This window comes from Muntiacus reevesi, chromosome 4, assembly GCF_963930625.1.
Source record: "Muntiacus reevesi chromosome 4, mMunRee1.1, whole genome shotgun sequence".
NCBI lineage: Eukaryota > Metazoa > Chordata > Mammalia > Artiodactyla > Cervidae > Muntiacus > Muntiacus reevesi.
In genome coordinates this window covers 45825581-45850426 of record NC_089252.1, presented here as the reverse complement: position 1 = coordinate 45850426, position 24846 = coordinate 45825581, and the positions used below count along the sequence as shown (strand labels likewise).

The following is a 24846-nucleotide window of genomic DNA, read 5'->3' as shown; positions in this document are numbered from 1 at the left end:
ACACTGCCTGAGGGAAGAAGGGTCTAGCTAGTTCCTTTAAGGACCTCATTCCCTCCATCCTCAGGGTCTTCAGGTCCTCCTGACCCCACTCAACTCTCATGGACACTTAGACTCTGTGGCTGCCCGTACAAGAGGTGCAGGGAACTGGTAAAAAGCTCAGCACTTCCCTGAATGTTCATGAAGCACCTTGTGTGGTCCCAGCATCACTGGGCTCTGAATAAACTGCAAAGAGGATCAGACAAGGTCTCCAACTTCATGAAAACTGCCTTCTCACTGAGAGGCACATCTGGGCTCGGAACATGATAATACAAGGTGGAGTTCAAACTAGTGTTAATGTGAGAGAGGATGAAGTTAGATTAGCAAGTGTGGGACAGACGGATTGTGGAGCAGAGGGAGGTTGGTGGGAGATGGAGAGCCACAGGTCAGGGAGCAAGATAAGGCTCAGGTGATGGCTTCCCTGGGGGGTAGGCAGGTGGGCTCCCAGATGGAGAGTGGGACACGTCACGGGACAGGTGGCAGGGTGGGATGTGTGTGTGTGTGTATTTGGGGGTGGGAGGGGGCGGGAATGGAGAAGATGATGAAATGGAGGGAGTTACAACAGAGAAAACAAACTTTCCTCCTGCACAGTTTTGCTCAGGGCCAGCTCCAGGCGTGTGAGCCATCTGGCAGGACCTGCAATTTCACTCACATGAAACTGTCGACTTTCCCTTCCCCTCCTCAGCTCCCTCACTGCCGCCCATGGGTGTGTGGTGATGGCACCGTGCAACTGACAAAATTAGTACATTCCCGCTGACCCCACCCCGAACCGCCTTCCTGGTGGCCCTGTGATTTCACGGGTGACGTGTTTGGCAGGCTCTTAGTGGCCCACACACTGCTGAGAGATGTCAGGCCCTCAAGGCTGGAAACCCACAAGGGTTGTTGATACTTCCCTCTCCCTCCCCAACTCAAATCATCCCAGCAAGCCTTTTATTGAGCACCGAGGTCCCAGCTCTATAAAGGTACCAGCCAGGTGCTTGCAGGCGACACGGGGAACAGGGGTTAGAAAGAAGGATGACCAAGATCCGACCCCCATCCTCAAAGTTTCCCTGACCTTTCCCCTCCTCCAGGAATCACCTATGTTCGTGTAGTTGAGGGGGGCACTTTCCAGTTTGCAAAGCACTTCCCTTTTGAACCTCATAATGTTCCCCTAAGGGAGACAGGGAAGGTTTTATAGATCCCTTGAGGAAACCAAGCAGTATATTAGCGATTATGTTGCTGGTGAGCCAGAGATTCAGGAAAGAACTTTTGGATCTTCTAGTTCAAAAAGGGCTGTAACTATGAGTCAGAAATGAGGTGTTCAGATCCCAGCCCAAGAGGCGGTCCATGACCCAGCATGCCAGTCCTTTAGAAAACAGCATGTACTTCCCTCATCTCATACGCGGCTTTGGGTGTTTCTGAAAGAAAGGAATTGAAAAGGCTAAGAAATGAGAGACCATAAATATAGGGGTTGTGAGCACTAGAAAAACAGCCACGTGCTTGCTTCTGACTTCATCCCTCTGACTCTGTACCTCTCAAAGTTCTCCCACACCCAGCATTTCATGTGAGTCTCACATGTGATGTAACAGCCAACGTTTACTGAGCCCTTCCTCTGTGGCAGGCACTGCTCTGCACACCTTACCTGGATTAATTCAGTTCATCCTCAACCTACGAAGTAGGCATTGTATTATCCCCATATTACAGAGATGTTGAGCCTTTTGCCCAAGGTCACAGAGCTTGTAAGTCAGGGGGGTCAGAATTTGAAAGTCAGGTGGTCTGCCTGCAGGGCTCATTCCTGCAGCTCCAGGGAGTGATTCCCAAGAGGGGGAGCACTCAAACGTGGAGAGGTGAAGGAACTTGCTCAAGGACCCACAGTTAGTTGGCTTCGCCCGATTTCCTTCTCTGTCCTTCCCACCACAGCACAGCCAGGAGATAGCGTAGTGTATCTGCAGTAGGCATGCTCTGTACCAGCTTCACTCAGTGGGGCAGGGGGCTGGCAGCGACACATCTTGGGGGCCAGTGCAGAGGTGAGCATGGGGAAGAGAGAGGGAAAACAAGTGGGACAGGGCTGCTGCTGGTATAAATGATTCTGGGCTGTGCTAACACTGCTGGGCGTGAATGGAAGCTTCCAGGGGGCCAGTGGACTCAGAGCACCAGCATTCCACCTGCTGTTATTCCTGATTATTGCATTATTGCTGGTGAATTGTTCTTGCTTCAGCTTCAAGCAAATTTCAGAACTGAGCAAATAACCAACATACATCAAGAAGAATAGGATTTCTTCCTGAATAAATTCTAAATTTAAAGAAAATCCTTCCAAAAAAACCCTTCTACTACTTTTGAATTAGTTAATTCTGTTCAAAAGATGAAGAGACAGGAGGAAGAGAGGATCCAGGAACCGTCAGACAGGATGTGGCTTGTTTCATGTAGGAAAACCTCTGCTCTTCTTTAGTTGAGGATAAGCATAGGATCGGCGTATTCAATAGAGTTGATTTTAACTACTCATGAGACTAGGGCAGGCAAGGAGTGAACCATCAGAGCATTTTCCATTGGTACCAGAAAACCTGGCTTTTGACAGTAAAGATGATCCTCAAAAACTGTGGGCATATCCAGTATTGGGGAAAAAATGCTGTTTAAAATGTACGAAGGAGCCCTCTATGTCTTTTTAAAATTTGTAGCAGTTTTATTCAAAATTGCCTCAAACTGTAAACAACCCAAATATGCTTCAGTTGGTGAATGTAGAGCAAATCATAGTACATCCATACAAGGGAATGCCACATGGCCGTGAAGGCAACACGTGTGAACCCCAGACATCCTGAAAGAAGCCAGTCTCCAGAGGTTACATTCTTTATGATCTACGTATGTGACCTTTTAGAAAAGGCAAATCTATAGGGATAGAGAACAGAGAGGTGTTTGCCAGAGGTTGGGGTGGAGCAAGGGGCTTCCCAGGTGGCACGAGTGGTCAAGAATCTGCTTACCAATGCAGGAGACCTGAGATGCGGGTTCGATCCCTGGGTTGGGAAGATTCCTTGGAGGAGGACATGGCAACCCACTCCAGTATTTTTGCCTGGGAAACTCCATAGACAGGAGGAGCCTAGTGGGGAGCCCCTCTATTTCTAAAGGGAGCTTGCATAGAATGATTTAGGGAGGATTTCCTTAAAAAGAATTCTTTGTAAAGTGAAATTCTCTTTCCTATTTGTGGCTTGTGTTTTTCTTCAGGGGGGCATTGTGCTCCCAATGAGTCCTCAGAATAAGTTCAGGTGGAAAACCTGCCTCCAGGGTTTCCTCTCTCATTGAGTGTCCTGACTCTCCCTCGATGCCCAGATGTCCTCCCTTCCATTACCTCCCACTTCTGTTCGGGAGGACTGGCTGGAATGCATGGAGTTGCAACCATCTGTCCAAGTCATTAGACCATAACAACCTAAACATGACCCTGGCCAGAAGCACTTTTGTTTTTATGGTGCCTTTTTACAAAATGGAAAAATGATGTAGATTCTAACGAAGCAATCACTGTAGAGGACTTCGATGAATTTCTTCCAGACTCTGCTTGTCCTGATTTGATTTGGGAGATGTCCTGCCCACTACCCAAGGAGATTCCTTGGAAAACTTAGCTCCTTCATTGTGTACTGATTTCAAAGTTTAATACTTAGGGCGTCTCCAACTTCTTGGGTCCTATACTAAGCTGAATGGTTCTCCCAAAAGATGAGTCCACTCCGAAACTGTGAATATGACTCTATTGGGAAAGAGTCTTCTTCGGTGTAATTAAGGTAATTGAGATCATCTGAGATTAGCGTGGGCTCTAGATTCAATGACAAGTGTCCTTATGAGAGAAGAAAAGGGGAGGAGACACACAAGGGAGCAGGCAACGCGAGGACAGAGTCAGAGACAGGAGTGATGCCTCTGTAAGCCAGAGACGGTCACAGGCCACCAGAAGCCAGGAGAGAGGATGGAAGGATACTCAGTCAGAGCCTCTAGATGGAATCGGCACTGCCGACACCTCGATTCCTGACTTCTGTTCCCAGAACTGTGGAAAGATAAATTTCTGCTTATAGTAATTTGCAACAGCAGTCCCAGGAAACGAATACAGGTTCCCTTATGTAGCCCTGTCATAACATGGGAACAGAAAGAACCCAGCTGCCTATGTGGTATCACCCTATGAGCATCCAGAGAGGCTTCTCTGCTTAAAAAGTCTTTTCCTCCAGTTATTATCACATGTGCCCCCAAATCCACAAGTCTCTTCTGGTGCACAGAGTCAACAGAACTGTGCTCCTGTGTGTATCCACAAGAATGTTCATGGCAGCAGTTAAAAAATTTTTTTTTTTTGGTAATAGCCCCAAATGACTATTAACAGATGACAGACAAGTACATTGTGGTCTAGCCATGAAAGAGAGTGTGATACAGCACAAATGAATGAACTATGGCCCCATGCAGTAGACAGATGAATCTCACACCCATGATGTTGAATGGAAGGAAATATATTGAAAATACTGAAGTTCTATATTGAATATATATTGAAGTTGGACTCGGAAGAATATATATTGAATAAGTGCATTGACGTAAACTTTAAAAGCCGGTGAAGTTATCTATGGTGTTAGAAGCCAGCAAGACTGGCTAGGGAAGGAGGATGAGTGAGGAGGGGAGTCAGCAAGAGGGGGCCTCTGGGGCACTGGCAATATTTTATTTCTCCATCTGGATGGTACTCACTTTATGATAATTTATCGACCTATATATGCAATATCTGTGCATTTACATGCATTTAATTCACAACATAAAAGTCATTTTTTTTTAAATCCACAAAGAAAAATTTCAGAAAAGCAGTATCTAAAAGAAGTTGTCTTTGGGTTTTGCTGGACGCAGATGGCAAGACAACATTTTGGTACAGCAGTCTGATCGGGAGATGTTCCCAGGAAGCCCTGCTGGGAGAGTGGGGCAGTGGGATGGAGCAAGAAGGACACGAGGCCTGTGGCTGATTCATGTTAGGGGTTTGACAGAAAACAGCAAAGTTCTGTAAGCAATTATCCTTCAATAAAAAATAAATAAAAAAAGGACGGGAGAAAGGTGGATTTCGGGAGACGGAATAGGGTTCAGTGTCCCCGTGGAAACGTGGCAGACAGAATCAGCTTGCCCGGGTCCTCAGAAGCACGAAGAAGCCAGAGCTCTTATCCTCCAGCTCCTTCAGGGCTCCTCCGGGGCGGGACCTGCGGGGCGGGACCTCCTTGACACTCGGGCTAAGAAGCAGCCCTCTGGGGAAAAGCTAGGGTGCTCACAGGGCACTTCACGGGCGGGATGCGGGATTCTGAGTACCCGCAGAGTGAGGACAGCCCACCGACTGCTTCCGCTGTGAGAATCGGTAACACGAATGCTGCTAAGGGGCTGCGAAAATGAACTCTGGAGGCAGCGAGTGACTTGAGGGGGCAAGACTCGCATTTATTCAGGTTGACAAACAGCTGAGAACCTGAAGGATAAGCAGGTGAGAGGAGGAAAACTGACTTGTGAAGTCTGCGATGGCAAAAAGTCTTCCCAAGATCCACGGCACCTCGTAGCCGTCATTCCACAAGCGTGTAGTTGAGAGCCTCCCGGGTGCCTGGCACTGCGCCTGCGCGGAAGCCCCGGAAACCCGGTGCTGGCGAGCCTGGAGGCCGGGCTGATAGCGTTGGACGCTGACTTGGAGCCAAGCGAGCCTGAAGCAGGTGAGACAGCCCTGCCAGCCTGGAAGGGTGGAATTGGTGGGCCCAGGCTGTCTGGAGTGGCCAGTCCTGGCACTGCTTGGACCAGCTTGCAGGCCTCAGCCAGGTTGAGACGTCTCTGAAGCCCTCCACCCTCATCTCACTGTCCAGGTCATCTTGGCCCAGATGATCTGCAGGGGACAGTGTAGGTACCTGTACAGGGCCCTGGGGATGCAGGGAGGGAGGGGTGGCTATGGTCACAGACAGAAGGAAAGTGCCATTTACATGAAGTTTCCATCTCAAAGAGGTGGCAATATGCACGTATAATTTTCAAAACCCCCTTGATAAGCACTCCAGGTCTATAGGTGGCTCGGGATTCCTCACACCTCTGGAGGGCTCTTATCTCCGACTTGCATGACGATGGACAGATCTGAGCCAGGTTTAATAAATATTTTATTTTGTTGCTTTAAATATTCATATGTTTGTAGGCATCTGATTATTATTTTTTTAAAACATAGGGCTTGCTCTTTAGATGCATGTTAAAAATCAAGAAAAAGTTAAACCAACATAAGCTGCATCCTAAACTCTTTTAGAACAAACTATTTTATGAGTGACCCTTGGGGATCTGAATGAACTTGGCTGGAACCTGATTCTGTGGTCTTCCAGTGATATCTAAATGGTTAACATTGTACTTTCCTGGCTTCCCACAAGAACCCCACTGACATGGGATTCTGTGGTTTTCATGGACGTTTCCTGAAGATGTGGAGGGTTAAAGGGAGGACTGTCCCAGCACATTGTCCAACTGTACCCATCTCCCCGTTACCCCTGCTCTGCATTCTGCTTCTCTCCACGTGGCTGCCTCACCTGCACCCCCAAGGTACTCTGTCCCCTTCAGCAGGGCAGGCCTGTCACCTGTGAGCCAACTCACTGCCTCAATTTCTACCCCAAGAGAAATTCTTACCAAATTCCATGTTCTGCCTAAAGAAGTCTGGCGCGTACAATTTTCTCCACCAGGTTTCCCATAGAAGCATCTCATTTGAAGGTTTCAGTTCTTAGTGTACCTCACAGCTGCATCTGGGCTTGGGGATCAGGAACCTACATTCCAAACTGACCACCCTCACCCTCACCTCTCCCCACGATTTTGCCCACTGTGAGCTTGCCTCTGCTCCTGCTGCTCCCCAGAACCTGCTATATGGATGTGCTGTTCAATAGGGCTTTCTGTGAGGATGTTCTGTTCTGAGGGGTCCAGTATGGTAAACCCTAAGCACATGTGGCTACTGAAGACATGCAGTGTAGCTTGTGGAACTGGATTTTACGTTTTACTTAAGCTTAACCATAACTTAATTTTAATTGCTACATACGGCTAGTGGCAATTGTATTGGACAGTGCAGTCTAAGGTACTTGGTGACTTTCTCGTGATCGAATTCAGTGCCTGCGTTTCTGTCTGAATCTCACTTGCTGTTCTTGCAGCATCTTTGCTTCTCCTCCAGCCACCACATCTTGTCTTGGCCCTTCTCTCTTGTTCCTATAACTTCAAATACCGTCCATACACATAAAACTCACAAATCTGTTTCTTTTGACTTCCAAATGCTTTCTGGAAGTCTCTACAATAATCTCAAAATAAATATGTTTCAGAATAGATGTGTTATTTCTCCCCTCTTTTTTATACCTCTTTCAAACAGACCAGACTGATCTTTCTCTATTTCTGGGCTAAAAATGGGGCAGAGTGTTTTCTTAAAATCCTCCCTTCCCCTCCACATGTAATCAGTCACTAAAACCCATGGTTGTTGTTATTTAGTCGCTGAGTCGTGGCTGACTGTTTTGCAATCCCATGACCTGCCAGGTTCCTCATTCCATGGGGTTCTCCAGGCAAGAATACTGAAGTGGGTTGCCATTTCCTTCTCCAGGAGATCTTCCTGACCCAGGGATCGCACTTGTGTCTCCTGCATTGGCAGGCAGATTCTTTACCACTGAGCCCCAAGGGAACCCATGGAGTCTACATCACACTGTTTTCTGAAATCACCCCCTCTGTGTCCACTGCTGACACTGTCGTCCGTGCAGAGCAGGTTCTCTAACTTGTGGGTTCAGTGTAAAATGCAGGGTCCCAGCTGGGAGTGAGGAATCAGTCTGCCTTCCTATGGGTCTCCACCCGCCCAACCCACAGTAGATGGGCAAACCCTAAAAGAGAACAGCCAAAGAGAAGGTGGGTACCTGCGTTGAGGGTGAGCGAGGGCCCCCTGCTGAGCCGCCCCGCAATGTGCCATGGCACCGCCAGCCCAGAGCAGTGATGGTCACTGCCTTGTCCTGTCTGGAGAGGCCAAGGGGCCTGCACTCAACCTTGAGCTTGACTTGGTTTCGGCTGGGGAGTGGAGGGCAATCTAGAACGTGACCCCTCTTCCTCCCCCACCAAGTGATGGGGTCAAGTGATGAGGGTGTGGAGGGTGAAACTGAGTGGAGCCTGAGATGCCAGGGTCATGGGGTGGGTGGCGAAGAACCCATCCTGGGAGGCAGCAGGAGGTGGGATTTCACAAGAACAGAAGCCCCAAGTCCTCAGCACATTCTTGGTTGTTTGTGGACTGTCCCACAGATTCAAGGGGGAAAAGATCAAGAATTTCAAGATGATACACTTGGAGCATTAAACCCCTCATGCAGGGCCCTTTTGAGTGAAGGGCCCCGGGTGACTGTTCTGGTCGCTTGCCCATGAAGCCCCCCTGCCCTGCATACATGCCCTAAAACATAGACCCACAGAAGTTATCTAGGAGTGGTGCCCACCCCCCAATGGCATTTGAAAATGTGTTGGGTGCATAGTGTAACCACAGTCAACAGGGGGCGCTTATGGAATTTAAAGGGCAGGGATTGGAGATGCTGGATGTCCCACTATGCCTGGAACAGTCCTGAGCCAAAGACAGCGGTGCCCCCAACAGAAGCACAGCCCGAGATGCTGCTGTTACGTCCACCCTGGATTCCTGTTCTGGGCCCCTTGCCTTATTCGCTTCGTAGCTGTCCATCCCGAGTCTCCTCTGGTCTAACCCTGGGAAGCTGAGCCCACGGCTCCTCTATGTCTCCTTTCCTTAGAGTCCCTGTTTCGTTTTGTTGTAGTTGCTGACTCAGATGCCATCTCCTCGTGGCTGCAACCACATGGAGGCTTCCGTGGAGAGGAAAGAGCCCGGGACTAGAGGCGGGCTGCCCCAGCTCCAGCGCCGTCCTTGCCACCCACGACCTGGGAGGACCTGGCGAGTCATTTCCTCTCCTGAATCTCCAGCTCTATTCTGCCATCATCAGAGAGCCCTCAAGTGATTCTCTGAAAACAACCCTTCAACTGGCACCATAAGCTTGATAAACGACACCACATCCTTGCCTTCATTTGCTCTGTCTTTTTTCCTGTCCAGTCTTGAACTGAGTGCATAAATCATCTTTCCTTTTCTCCAGGACACACATACCTCTAGGTGGAGAAAGGAGATGGTAAAGAGACAGGGTCACAGATTAGCATTCCTACCTATCCTTTCTTTTAGGATTGTGGTTAAAATATATATAACATAAATTTTACTATTTTAACCATTTTAAAGTGTACAATTCAGTGGCATTAAGTACCTTCACCATGTTGTATGTACTTGCCACATCCATGTCTGGAACCAAAAAATAACTCCTTATTTCTCCCTCTCCATAGTCCCTGGCAACCACAATTCCACTTTCTGTTGGGATGAACTTGCCTGCTCTAGGAACCTTATATCGTCAGAATCATATCGTACTGGTTCTTTTGTGTCTGACATACTTCATTTTGCATAATACCTTCAGGCTTCATCCATGCTGCAGCATGGGTCGGAATTTCCTTCCACTTAACAGCTGGATAGTAATTCCATTGTATGTACAGACCACATTGTGTTTACCCTTTCATCTGCTGATGGACATTTGGGTTGCTCATCTGCTCTTTTTAGAGAAAAGTGTTTCTGGATGACCCTGTTTGAATCTAGGGGAGTCCAGAGAAGAACAAGGGTTGACTCCAAGTGGATGGGATCTCACAGGGGTGACTGAAGCTGGGAGGAGGCAGGAGGACAGAAGAAGTGATCTGGGGGGCTCCAGGACAAAGGGCCTCGGCTTCAGGATGCAAGAGGAGAAGGGAGTTGTTGCAAGTGGAGGGAGTGGGTTATGCACAGAGACCAAGGATGCTGTGGGCCAGGCTCAGTGAGGGATGAGGGGGACGAGGAAGGAGGTGAATACATCAAGAGAAATAAGTGGAGAGATGTGATAGCAACTCTCTTGCCCTTGGTTAAAAAAGGAAGGGCAGGAGGGAGAGAGAATGAGAAGAGAAGAGAAGTAAGAGGGAAAAGGAGGAACGTCCCTGGTAGTTTGGTGGCTAAGATTCTGAGCTCCCAATGCAGGGGGCCCAGGTTCCATCTCTGGTCAGGGGACTAGATCCCACATGCTGCAACTAAGACCCAGTGCAACCAAATAAAGAAATAATTTTGAGAAAAAGAGGGAAAAGCAGACAATATTTCTCTCAAGTGGCCAACATGGGTGCAGAGGAAGGAACCGGGGCATGGGAACTGAACTGTCAATAGGAGGCTCAGGACAGGACCAGGTCCTACTCTGCAGGGCCCAGGGCAAAATGCAAATGCAGTTAAAGGTACTAAAATGCAAAGCCTTTTCCTTTTTTCTGTGCTCTCTCTCAATTCATTTTTATTTTTGAATTTGCTATTTCATGTCATCATAAGAGAAACATTTAAGTGATTAGTATGACTTTTGTTATTCATCTTTATATTGTGCCAGTTTTTAGTCATTTGCTCATTTATCATCTTTTAATTGGGATCAAATATACATAACATAGCACTTACCATTTTAACCATTTAAGTGCACAGTTCAGTGGCCTTCAGGACATTCACAGTGTTGCGCAGCCAACACCACCATTCACTGTGAATGTTTTTCATCTTGCAAAGCTGAAACTCTGTACCCCTGAATACTAGCTCCTGACTCTGCTCTCCTCCCAGACCCTAGCAACACCGCTCTACCCTCTGTCTCTATGAGTTTAACATCTCTGGGTTCCTCGCTCTTCCACGGGTGAACATGGGTTAGACACATGGGTTATCTCCACCTTTTGGCTATTGTGAATACACAAAGCTGGTTTTAAATGTAAATATAAAAGCATTTGGGGGCTTCCCTGGTAGTTCAGCTTGTAAAGAATCTGTCTGCAATGCAGGAGAACCTGGTTCAATTCCTGGGTTGGAAAGATCCCCTGGAGAAGGGATAGGCTACGTACTCCAGTAGTTTTGGGCTTCCATGGTGGCTCAGATGGTAAATAATTTGTCTGCAATGCAGACCTGGGTTTGATCCCTAGGTTGGGAAGATCCCCTGGAGGGGGACATGGCAACCCTTGCCAGTATTCTTGCCTGGAGAATCCCCATGGGCAGAGGAGCCTGGTGAACTACAGTCCATGGGGTTGCAAAAGAGTTGGACATGACTGAACTTGTCAGTCCTTTAAGTCCTTTAACTTTAAGTCCTTTAAGGAAGGACTTAAAGGGAAAGGAATTTGGGTTGCCTTTTCTTTGTATGTCATTGTTTGTATGAATTGGTTGACTAATACAGAGATGTAACGTGGGAAAAAAATGGATATGATTTGTTCTTTGGTCATTTGTGTTTCTTAGAACTGCCATTGTTGTCTTTCTGTATTTGAAGCAAGTTCTGGCTCGAATGGAAAGAGTGGCCTCTCAGGGCTGTTGTAGCCGTGCAGACATGGCATGTGAGCACAGAATTCCCATGGGCCCGCGATACATGGGAGTTCAGCCAGACACAGAGAGGGGACCAGCTGAGCGTGTCATGGAGCTGCGCAGTGGGTCCAGCTAACACTGCATGTATATGGGAGCAAAGAGCAGCGGACACATACTTAGCATATCTCCTCTCTCATGCCCCGTCTCCATCACCCTGTAGGTTGCTACTTATAACACACAAGTTCAAAAACAAAGTTACTAAGAGTGTCAGGACAGCTACAGCAGAACATTGAACCAAGTGTGAAATCTGTTATGAACTGCACACGTTCAATGCCCATGGTGCTGGTCCTGGGGATGATCCAGTAGATGACATGGTCTAAAGGAAAAAAGGCAGAGAAAGGCAGGAGGAAAACAGTGGCCAAGGCTTTTTTGAAGAGCCCCAGATAGAAACAGTGAAAAGCAGGAAGACAAGCAAAATGAAATGATAGCCAACAGTTTGCAGTAAATAATGGAGGCAGAAGTACTTCCAAAATTATATGGAAGTACTCAAAATCTGTGCTTCCTAAGGCCATTCAGTGTGGTCACGCCCCACAAAACTCAGTAAGCCCTGAGTCTGTCAGGGCTTTGTTCCTGAGCCCAAGAGTGCTGAAGAGGGGATAGGGTTATGTTGAGTATTTTCTGTTTACAAATGTGTGTGTAAGTTATAGTTCTCATTACACATACATGTGTTTGCATGCATGGTCACTTCAGTTGTGTCCAATTCTTTGTGACCTCATGGTCACAGGATGCTCCAGGCAGGAATACTGGAGTGGGTTGCCATGCCCTCCTCCAAGGGATCTTCCTGACCCAGGGATCGAACCTGGGTCTCTTATATCTCCTGTATTGGCAGGCAGATTCTTTACCACTGAGCCACCTGGGAAGCCCCTTGACAACCTACGGAGACTGTCTAAAGCTCTAGATAGTTGCAGAGAAAAGTACCTGGAAGGCATGGGCCGTGTTTTCTACCTCTTTTGCATAACTGGTGATACTTGGTTAAGACACATACTAGGTTGTTGGTAAATTTCTTACTGAAGGGCTGCGTATGGTTAGGGGAGGAATTTGGAGTGAACCTGGTGGGTGGTCCTGCTTATTTTACCTACATTTAAAGTTAGTTTTGTCTGCAGGACTACAATGCTATTCTCACACCTGCAGAATTAATACTAATTCCTTCATGTGGCCAAATATACATTCTGTGTTGGAATTTCTCCTATTGTCTCTTGTCTTCTTTCAATTTTGTGATTTTTCTTGTTTATTGAGATGTAATCTGCAGATGGGAAAATGCACAAATTTCAGGTGTACACCTTGACAGAATTTTACATGGATGTGTATCATCAGAGCCAAAGTATATTCCAAAGTGGTCAGATTTACACTCTGCCAGCAGTGTGTGAGATTTGAAGTTGCTTTACATTCTCACTAACAGTATTATCAGTATTTTAATTTTAGTCATTTATATTGGGAGGGGCAAAGTGTAGATGTATCTCTGATGCATAATGATGTCGAGAGTGCCTTTCTGTATGTCTATTCTGCATGTTCATTATTTTATAAAAAACATTGGCTTGTTAATCTTTTTCATATTGATGATGAAGCTCTTTATATGTTCTGCATATTAGTCAGAATATATACATATCTTCTCCCAATTTGGCCAACCCTTTCACTCTATTTTATCCTATCTTTTGATTAAAAAATATTCTTAGCTCAATAAAGTAAAATTTATCAATGTATCCTTTTATGGTTGGTGTTTTTTGTGCTTTATTAAGAAAAATTTTTCTCCTTGAATATAATGAAAAAACTCTTACATTTTTCTCTAGAATTAATGTTTGTGTGTGATGTGAGGTAGTTTGCATAATTTGTGAGGCAGAAGTCAAGGTTAATTTTTACATATGGAAATCCACTTGGCCTAGTGTTATCTTTCCACCACCCAGTATTAATAGTAGTAATGCCTCCGTCATAAAGGAAGTTAATGGTTGTGAAGAACTATTTCTTGGCTGTCTATTTTACTCATCTGTTTATCTGTAGTTTTACCTATAGTATGCTGTTAGTTACTATAGAATTATATTAATTCTTGCTGTCTAGTACCCCTAACTGTAGGTAATCACTGACCTGCTTCCTTTCACTATAGTTTGCTTTTTCTAAAAGTGTATATAAAGGGAATGATGTAACATGCATTCTTTTGCTTCCCATCTCTTTCACTCGGCATAATGTTTGTGAGATTCATCAATTTTGTTGCCTGTTTCAGTCATATGTTCCTTTTAATTGCAGAGTAGTATTTCATTGCATGGATATACAGACATTTGCTTATTCTTTCACCTGTTGATGGATAGTTGAGTTTTTTCTAGTTTTTTGCTATTACAAAGAGTTACAAACATTTATATACAAAAAAAATACCTAAAGTTGGTTTTGACTAAAAGATCACAGAAATACAAATGATATATCAAAACATTAGGATGTACAGTTTGCTCTCTGTTCTTGCAAAAACTACCTATAATACATATTTTTTGTTAAATGTTCACTCTGAAAAAATTATTGAGTGAATGAATGTAAAAGTGAAGTGATAAGAGGAGATAGCAACTCTGTCAATAATTAGGGTCTAAATTTCCTCAGCTTTAAAATAAGCTTGAAACTGTTTTGTGCATTCCAATTTAAAATTCTATGATTCAGTTAATATTCATAAACTCAATTAAGGCAGTCACTGCTTGATAAGAGGCAACAAAGCACAATTATGTAAACTGGTGATTCATTTGCTGCTGATGCTGCTGCTAAGTCGCTTCAGTCATGTCCTGTGTGTGACTCTGTGTGACCCCATAGACGGCATCCCACCAGGCTCCCCGTCCCTGGAATTCATTTGCTACCAGATGTTAAACCGAACAGTGGGTGGCGCACTTTCCTGCAAACAGAAGAAGGGGCAGGTAGAGAGTAGACATGCTAATTCATTTGATCAGGAATTACTAAATGCCTATGGGAGTCAACCTGCTTGGCATGCTGTGGGTTAAAGTAACTTGAAGTTATTAATGTGAAGAGAAGCTGGGGACAAGGCCTTACTGGACAAGATGACATTAAGATTCTTGTAAGATTACAGGAGAGACTCGAGTGTCCAGAGAAGGAGTGGCCTCCCTGTGAGCCAGAGGGAGGGTCAAGGTTACCTAATTCCTGCTTGTCTACAGCCAGAGTGGGTTCATCTTCTTCTTCTTCACTCTATGGGAAAGATTATGGAAATTTCAAACCAACTATTCACTCAGCAAAATATTTCTTGACTACCTATTAAAAGTCAGGCATGGTGCTAGGCACTGGAGATACAAAGGTGAGCAAATGCAGTCCTGTCCCTAAACTGCTCAGATGGTGATTGGAGACCATTGTGGGGATGGAGGGCAATGCAGTGTGGCAGTCTTGGTTGGCAGACATAGTTGCCTGGTACTCGGCTGCCACCCACTGCAGCTGCCTTTTCTAAAGAGTGATGGTAAGTTTTCTGTTGGTTTGCATATGGCCTCAGCATCCTTCTTGACACAGCAATCAGGTAATCACTACCCATCAATCAGAATTGGCACAAAAGATGGAACCTATTTGCTTCTGAGGCAACGAAGGCTATAATAACACCACACACACTTGCTACGGGAGCCCAGTTCAGTTTAGTTCATTTCTGTCGTTCAGCCGTGTCTGACTCTTTGTGACCCCATGAACCACGGCATGCCAGGCCTCCCTGTCCATCACCAACTCCCAGAGTCCACCCAAACCCATGTCCATTGAGTAGGTGATGCCATCCAACCATCTTATCCTCTGTCATACCCTTCTCCTCCTGACCTCAGTCTTTCCCAGCATCAGGGTCTTTTCCAGTGAGTCAGCTATTCGCATCAGGTGGCCAAAGTATTGGAGTTTCAGCTTCAACATCAGTCCTTCCAATGAACACCTAGGGCTAATCTCCTTTCGGATGGACTGGTTGGATCTCCTTGTAGTCCAAGGGACGCTCAAGAGTCTTCTCCAACACCACAGTTCAAAAGCATCAATGCTTGGGCACTCAGTTTTCTTTATAGTCCAACTCTCACATCCATATATGACCACTGGAAAAACCATAGCCTTGACTAGACGGACCTTTGTTGACAAAGTGATGTCTCTGCTTTTTAATATGCTGTCTGGGCCCAGAGAAGCAATTAATTAGTGCTTTTGGGTGAAATTTGGGCAAGAAGTCACTGAGTGAATGACAAGTCAACTGGGCCTCAAAGACTGAATAGATTACTGTCGGTTGAAGACTGCCAGGCCTTTCACCTTGTGCACTGTTGCTGGTTTATTTTGCAAACTGGGAGAGAAGGTAATAGCCCCTGGGAAACATGACTTTCTTTTTGGTAAAGGTGGGGCCTATTCAGGGTTCCTTAGATTGGGGCCCTGATGGGAGTAGCAGACTCCTGGGAGGGGATGGAACCTTGAGGTGTAGTGTGGCTGAACCAGCCTATTGGAGAAAGTCCAGGTTGCTGGCCCAGCCATTGGGTTTTCTTTGGCAGAAGAATGTCCACCCTCTTCATGTAGCTGGTGCCAAGCAGGCCAGGCATAGTGAGCTCATGGCGTTTCATGAGTCCTGGAGCTGGAGACTGAGGGTGGAGGGAAGTGGAGGGCTGGAGATAGTTCTAATGGCTCCAGGCTTGCAGCAGGCAGGGCTTTGGCCCAATAGAGACAGGAAATCTTCTGAGCTTTCAGACATTGTGTCATATGAATGTTTATTTGGGAAGAGGAAGCCATCCAGGGAGCACTGGTGCCCATCACCAGCTCCCGGGAGAGAAACGCAGCTGGTGCATGCGTTACACCACCCCACCACATGCGCATGGAACACATAGACACAGAGGCGCTTGTACCCTCATCACCCACCTCACTGCCCCCAACCTGTGCACACAGGTGAAGTGACTTTGCCCATATTCAATGAGAAATAACAGAGCTCCAGGGCCCGGCTGCCTACATTTCCACCCGGATTGTGCCACAAGGGGCCTGACTCTCTGGGGCAAGTCCTGTCCTGCCAATCTTTGGTTTTCCCATCTGTAAAATGAAGAAGGGAAAACCTCTTCAACCTACTGAGAAAACAGAGAAAGAAGAGCTGTGTAGAGCAGAACAACTCCAGCCAAACGATGAGCAATCTTTGTCCTCATGACCACACAGCGGCCTCCCTTCTTTATATTCGGCCACCTATCAAGTCCTGTGGACTCTTTCGGGTATCTAACAATCATCACCTCCTCTCTGTCCCCAGTACCTCTGATCTAACTTACATCTTAGTTACGGGCACCTGACCCACTGTGCTAGCCATCTCACATCTCCCTGCCTCGGTGCACCGCTCACATTGCTCTAAGGATGGCTCTGGTTAGATACTTCCTGTCCCCCAGTCTTTCAGACCTCCTCCTGGCCTCCTTGCTTTCAATCTCAATTTCCTTCTTGATCTTATATTACCCACTCTTTCAGTGGTATCTTCTATTTTTCCCATATCCGTCTTCTATACTACAGCTACACCATACTCCTCCTTTCTTGAGCAACTTTGCAAATTCTTAACTGTACATTTCCATTTATTCTGGGATGTGCTTTTTTTTTTTTTAAGTACTCATCATATCCATGTATTTGGAAAAAAGCAACGTAAGTTCCAGATTCATTAAAGATATATATGTGAAACCATAAACGCATGGGGAGAAAATATGGGTGAATATTTGTACATCCTTTGTAATCAGAAAGGTGTTTCTAATATAACAAAGTCATAGAGTAGATAATGTCTTAATCAAGTTGCAGGAAGTGAATAACTAATCAGAGTTTAAAATGTCTATACATCAAAATAAGGCTTCGCTGGTGGCTCAGTGGTAAAGAATCTGCCTGCCAATGCAGGAGACTCAGGCTTGATCCCAGTGAAGCCTGTGGGCCCTAGAGCGCGTGCTCTGGCAACAAGGGAAGCTATCACAATAAGAAGCCAGCTCGCTGAAACTAGGCAGGAGCCCCTGCTTGCCACAACTAGTGAAAAGCCCACGCAGCAATGAAGACCCAGCACAGCCAAAAATAAGTAACTAAGAACCAAACAAACAAACTTCTATGCATCAGAACAAGCCACAACAGAAATGCGTAGAAAGGGTTTGGGATGTCATTAACAAATTATTCAATGTGGTTATTTCTGGGGAGAAAAGTAAATTTCTTCTGTTTTGTGGATGTGATGGTAGATTGAATTTTTTTAACCTGGTGTAATTGTGATCGTTAGAAATGTACAGAGATGATATATTCCTTTGTAATCGAGAATATTAAAGACATCAATACCAACAAAATTTAAAAGCTGTGCTCACTTTAGCGGCACATGTACTAAAATTGGAACAATACAGAGAAGATTAGCATGGCCCCCGTGCAAGGATGACACACTAATTCATGAAGTGTTTCATATTTTTTTAAAAAAAGCTAATGGAAAAGTGGTAAAAATATCTGTAATATATGAGCCAGTCAAGGGATGAATATCCTCACTACGTGAAGAGCTGTTACAAAAACAGAGGGGAAAATGAACAACTCATTAGGAAATGGGCCAAGTGCACAAACAAGCAATTAACAAAAGGAAAAATGTTTATGGCCAAAAATCTTATGGAAAAATATCAGCCCCATTAATAATTTAAAAATTTAAATTAAAACAAGAAGTTTGGCAAAGATATCTAGATTGATACATTAAAAGAAAAATAATTGATCTTTGCCAAGCTTCCTGTTTTAATCTACATTTTGAAATTATTAATTAGGCTGATATTTTCCCATTTATTTACTCTCTATATAGTGAACTCTTAGACACTCTTAGGTACTGCAGGAATGCACACTGGAATGTTATTTTGGCAGGCAATTTGACAATAGTTATCTAATCTTTAGGGCTTCCCAGGTGGCGCTAGTGGTAAAGAATCTGCCTGCCAATGCACGAGATGCAAGAGACGTGGGTTTGGTCCCTGGGTCAGGAAGACCCCCTGGAGTAGGAAATGGCACCCCAGTCCAGTATTCTTGCCTGGGAGATTCCATGGTTAGAGGAGCCTCGTGGGCTACAGTCCTCTAACTGTAGGCCACAGAGAGTCAGACACGACCGAGTGACTGAGCACACACACGCATCTAATCTTACAAGCGTGTATATGTTTTGACCCAGTAATTTCATTTCCCACATTTATTCTCAAGAAATAATTAAGAACAATCCAAAGGGGACCACATCAATGCATTGTCATTAAAGTGGCAAAAATTAAAGTTAAGAGACAATGTTAAAAGCAGCAAGGGAAAGGCAACAAGTCACATACAAGGTTATTAGTTGATTTTTCAGCAGAAACTCAGCAGACCAGAAAGGAGTGGCATGATATATTTAAGGTTATTAAGGGGAAAGTTCTACAACCAAGAATACTTTACCAGGCAAAGCTCTTATTCAGATTTATGGGAGAGAGCAAAAGTTTTACAGATAAGCAAAAACTAAAAAGTTCAATCCTACCGAATTAGCTTTACAAGGAATGTTAAAGAGACTTCTCTAAGTGGAAAATAAAAGGCCACAACTAGAAATGTGAAAATTATGAAAAGAAAAATCTTATAGGTAAGGGCAAATAGAAAGTAAAGGTAGTAAATCAATCATGTACAAAGCTAGTAGGAAGGTTAAATGAAGCAAGTAAAATCATTTGTATCTACAATGAGCAGTTGAGGAATACACAAAACAAAAAGATGCAAAATATGGTGTCAAAAAAACAGTGATCACAAGGAGATAACAATTGAAATGCAGATTAGTTAAAATGCATTGAAGCTAAGTGATTAGCAACTTAAAACAATTGCACATGCACACACACATATATATAGACTACTATGTATAAACTTCATGGTAATCAGAAGCTAAAAATCTATAATACACACACAGAAAAGAAAAAGGAATCCAAACATAACACAAAAATAGTCATCAAATCAAAAGGAAAGAAAGTAAAAGAAGAAGAAAGGAACAGAAAAGAACTACAAAAGCAACTCCAAAATACTTTATAAAATGTCAGTAACCATATATATCTCAAAAGTTACTTTAAATGTAAATTGACTCAATACCCCAGTCAAAAGACATATGGTGGCTGAATGAAAGCAAGACAAGTACATATACTACCTAAAAGAAAGTCAGTTCAGATTTAGAGACACAAACAGACTGAAAATGAGGGAATATAAAAAAATATTTCATGTAAATGTAAATTTATAAAAATTGGAGTAGCAATACTTAAAATCAGCTGAAATAGAATTTAAAATAAAGACTATAAAAGGGACAAAGAAGGACACCATGTAATGATCAAAGGATCAATTTAAGAAGATATAACAATTCTAAATATATATGGACCCAACATAGGACTACTTAGTATGTAAGGCAAATATTAATGGATGTAGGAGAAACCAACTGTAACACAATAATAGTAAAGGACTTTAACATTCCACTGAAATTGATGGACAGGTCACCCAGATAGAAAAACAATAAGGAAAAAGTGGCCTTAAATGACACATTTTATCAGATGGATTAATAGATACATAAAGAACATTCTAGATACATATAGAACATTCCAGCCAAAAGCAGAATAATACACATTTTTATCAAGTACATATAGAACATTCTTAAGGATATGTTAGGTCACAAAACAAACCTCAATAAATTTATGAAAACTGAAATCATATTATGCATCTTTTCCAACTGCAACACTTATAGAAATCAACTATAATTAAAAAACAGCAAAAAATGCAAATACATGGAGACTAAACAATATGTTACTAAACAATGGATGGATCACTGAAGAAGTCAAAGAGGAAATAAAAAAAATAGCTGGAGACAAATGAAAACAAAAACACAATAGTGTGAATCTCTGGGACACAGCAAAAGCAGTGTAAGAAGGAAGTTTATAATGATCCAAGCTTACCTCAGGAAATAAGGGAAATCTGAAATAAACAACCTAAGTTTATAGCTAAAGAAAGTGGAAAAAGCAGAACAAACAATACCCAAAGTTAGTAGAAGGACGTAAATTACAAAAATCAGAGCAGAAATAAATGAATTAGAGACTAAAAAAAGAAAAAAAACTACCAATGAAACTAAGAGCTGGTTCTTAGACAAGATTAAAAAAAAGTGATAAATCTTTAGCTAGACTCATAAAGAAAAAAAGAGAAAGGGCCCAAATCACAACAAACTGTGGAAAATTCTTAAAGAGATGGGAATACCTGACCACCTTACCTTCCTCCTGAGAAATCTGTATGCAGGTCAAGAAGCAACAGTTAGAACTGGACATGGAACAACAGACTGGTTGCAAATCGGGAACGGAGTACGTCAAGGCTATATATCGTCAGCCTGCTTCTATGCAGAGTACATCATTTAAAGTGCCAGGCTGGATGTAGCACAAGATGGAATCAAGATTGCCGGGAGAAATATCAATAACCTCAGATACGCAGATGACACTACCCTTATGGCAGAAAGCGAAAAACTAAAGAACCTCTTAAGAGGAGAGTGAAAAAGTTGGCTTAAAACTCAACATTCAGAAAACTAAGATCATGGCATCTGGTCCCATCACTTCATGGAAAATAGATGGGGAGACAATGGAAACAGTGAGAGACTTAATTTTTTTGGGCTCCAAAATTACTACAGATGGTGACTGAAGCCATGAATTAAAAGACACTTGCTCCTTGGAAGAAAAGCTTTGATCAACCTAGACCGCATATTAAAAACCAGAGACATTACTTTGCCAACAAAGGTCCATCTAGTCCAAGCTATGGTTTTTCCCGTAGTTATGTATGGATGTCAGAATTGGACTATAAAGAAAGCTGAGCGGTGAAGAGTTGATGCTTTTGAACTGTGGTGTTGGAGAAGAGTCTTGAGAGTCCCTTGGACTGCAAGGAGATCCAACCAGTCCATCCTAAAGGAGATCAGTCCTGAATATTCATTGGAAGGACTGATGCTGAAGCTGAAACTCCAATACTTTGGCCACCTGATGCAAAGAACTGACTCATTGGAAATGACCCTGATGCTGGGAAAGATTGAAGGCAGGAGGAGAAGGGGACGACAGAGGATGAAATGATTGGATGGCATCACCAACTCGATGGACATGAGGTTGCACAAGCTCTGGGAGTTGGTAATGGACAGGGAAACCTGGCATGCTGTAGTCCATGGGGTCGCAAAGAGTTGGACACGACTGAGTGACTAAACCGAACTCAGAAATGAAAAAAAAAAGAGAAGTTACAGTTGAAATCATACAAATGCAGAAAATCATATGAAATTACTACAAACAACTATATACCAATAAAATGGACAACCCAATAGAAATGGACAAACATCCAGAAATGTGCAATCATCTAGGACTGAATCAGGAAGAAACAAAATATGAACAGATCAATTCTCAGTTAAAAAAAATTGAACCAGCAATTAAAAAAACTCCCAAGAAGCTAAAGTCCAGGACCAGAGGACTTCTCAGGTGAATTCTACTAAATATTTAGAGAAAAGTTAATCCCTATCTTTCTCAAAATATTTTTAAAAATGCAGAGGAAGGAATACTTTCAGACTCATTCTGTGAGTCCAGCATCACCCTAGTTCTAAAACCAAACAAAGATATCACACAAAAAAGAAAACTACAGGCCAGTATCAGTGATGAGCATAGATTTAAAAAAATTCTCAAAAAATATATCAGGAAACTAAATCCAGTATTACATAAAAAGATCATACATCATGATCAAAAGGGATTTAACTTAGGGGTGCAAGAATGGTTCAATATCTACATATCAAAAATGTGATACATCAAATTAACAAATGGAAGAATAAAGTCATATGATTATTTCAACAGAGGTAGAGAAAGCCTTTGACAAAATTAAATATTTATTTACTGTAAAACCTCTCCAGAAAGTGGGCATTGAGGGAACATACCTCAGTATAATAAAGAAACCCAGTTGACATCACAGTCAATAGTGAAAAGCCAGAAGTATTTCCTCAAAGATCAAGAAAAAGACAAGGATGCTCACTCTCACCACTTTTATTTAACATAGTATTGGAAGTTCTAGCCACAGGAATCACATAAGAAAAAGAAATAAAAGGAATCCACACTGGAAAGGAAATATTAAAACTGACACTATCTACAAATGTTGTGTTGCGTTGTATGCCCAGTCATGTCTGACTCTTTGTGACCCCATGGATGTAGCCCACCAGGCTCCCCTGTCCATGGAATTTTCTAGGCAAGAATACTGGAGTGGGTTGCCATTTCCTACACCAGGGAACCTTTCTGACCCAGGGATCAAACCCACTTCTCTTAGGTCTCCTGAATTGGCAGGCAGATTCTTTACCACTGTGCCCCCTGAGAAGATCCTCCTCCAGGGGCTCTTCCTGACCCAGGGTTCAGGAAAAGTGGACAGATACATGTAAAAGAATCAAATTGTAGCATTATCTAACACCATATACACAAAATGTCAAAATGGATTAAAGACCTAAATGTAAAACTGGATACTATAAAACTCCTAGAAGAAAACATAAGTAGAACACTATTTGACAGAAACTGTAGCAATATTTATTTGGCTCTATCTCCTGAAGCAAAGGAAATAGAAGTGAAAATAAACAAATGGGACCAAGTTAAACTTAAAACCTTTGCATAGTTGAGGAAACTATTGATAATATGAAAGGACAACCTACTGAGTGGAAGAAAAATTTGCAAATGATATGACCACAGGGGGTTAAACCCCAAAAATACAAACAAACACCTCACACAACTCAATCTCAAAAAACACAGAACCTGACTTTAAAATGGGCAGAGGGACTGAACAGATATTTTTCCAAAGAAAACATATAGATGACCTACAGGCACATGAAAATATGCTGAACTTTGCTAATCATCAGAGACACGCAAGTCAAAACCAGGATGAGCTATCACCTCATACCTGTGAGAATGGTCATCCTCAAAAAGACCACAAGTGTTGTTGGCAAGGATGTGGTAAATATATATACTGTTATATACTGTTTTTGGGAATGTAAATTGGTGCAGCCAGTATGAGCCATCAATTCCAAACCCGGGTATACATATATATATGCAAGAAAATGAACAAACTAATTTGAAAAGATGAATGCACCTCAAAATTTACAGCAGTCTGATTTATAATAGTCAAGATATGGAAGTAACGTAAGTATCAACAGATGAATGAATAAAGAACTTCTGGTTTACACACACACACACACACACACACACACAAATACATGCACACATACACACAGTGGAAAACTACTCAACCATAAAAAAGAATGAGATTTTGCCATTTGCAACAACATGACTGGACCTGGAGGATAGCATGCTTAGTGAAATAAGTCAGTCATAGAAAGACAAATACTGTAGGTTATTACTTATGTCTGTAATCTAAAAAATGAGATAAACTAGTAAATATAACAAATAAGAAAGAGACTTACAGATATAAACTAGTGGTTACCAGTGGAGAGAGGGAAGGGAGGAAGGGCAAGGTAAGGGTAGGGGTTTAATAGGTACAAACTACCACATACAAAAAAAATAAGCTGCAAGAATATGTTATTTGACATATAGCCAATATATATAGAAATACAGCCAATGTTTTATAGCTATAAATGGAGTGTCATCCACAAGACCACGAAGTTGTACAGTTAAAACTTAATATATTTTATAAACTCAAAATGGATTAAAGATCTAAATGTAAGACCAGAAACTATTAAACTCCTAGAGGAGAACATAGGCAAAACACTCTCCGACATAAATCTCAGTGGGGTCCTCTATGACCCATGGACAGAATATTGGAAATAAAAGCAAAACTAAACAAATGGGACCTAATGAAACTTAAAAGCTTCTGCACTACAAAGGAAACTATAAGTAAGGTGAAAAGACAGCCCTCAGATTGGGAGAAAATAATAGCAAATGAAGAAACAGATAAAGGATTAATCTCAAAAATATACAAGCAACTCCTGAAGCTTAATTCCAGAAAAATAAATGACCCAATCAAAAAATGGGCCAAAGAACTAAGCAGACATTTCTCCAAAGAAGACATATAGATGGCTAACAAACACATGAAAAGGTGCTCAACATCACTCATTATCAGAGAAATGCAAATCAAAACCACAATGAGGTACCATTACACGCCAGTCAGGATGGCTGCTATCCAAAAGTCTACAAGCAATAAATGCTGGAGAGGGTGTGGAGAAAAGGGAACCCTCTTACACTGTTGGTGGGAATGCAAACTAGTGCAGCCACTATGGAAAACAGTGTGGAGATTTCTTAAAAAACTGGAAATAGAACTGCCATATGACCCAGCAATACCACTTCTGGGCATACACACTGAGGAAACCAGATCTGAAAGAGACACGTGCACCCCAATGTTCATCGCAGCACTGTTTATAATAGCCAGGACATGGAAGCAGCCTAGATGCCCATCAGCAGATGAATGGATAAGGAAGCTGTGGTACGTATACACCATGGAATATT

General features: G+C 43.1%; 1 non-coding gene across 1 annotated transcript; it reads left to right on the top strand.

Annotated features, from left to right (window-relative positions):
* Positions 1-17701: 17701 nt before the first annotated feature.
* On the top strand, positions 17702-17808 carry LOC136168005 (U6 spliceosomal RNA). Its single transcript, XR_010663172.1, has one exon. It is a non-coding gene; the product is annotated as a U6 spliceosomal RNA (small nuclear RNA).
* Positions 17809-24846: the final 7038 nt, after the last annotated feature.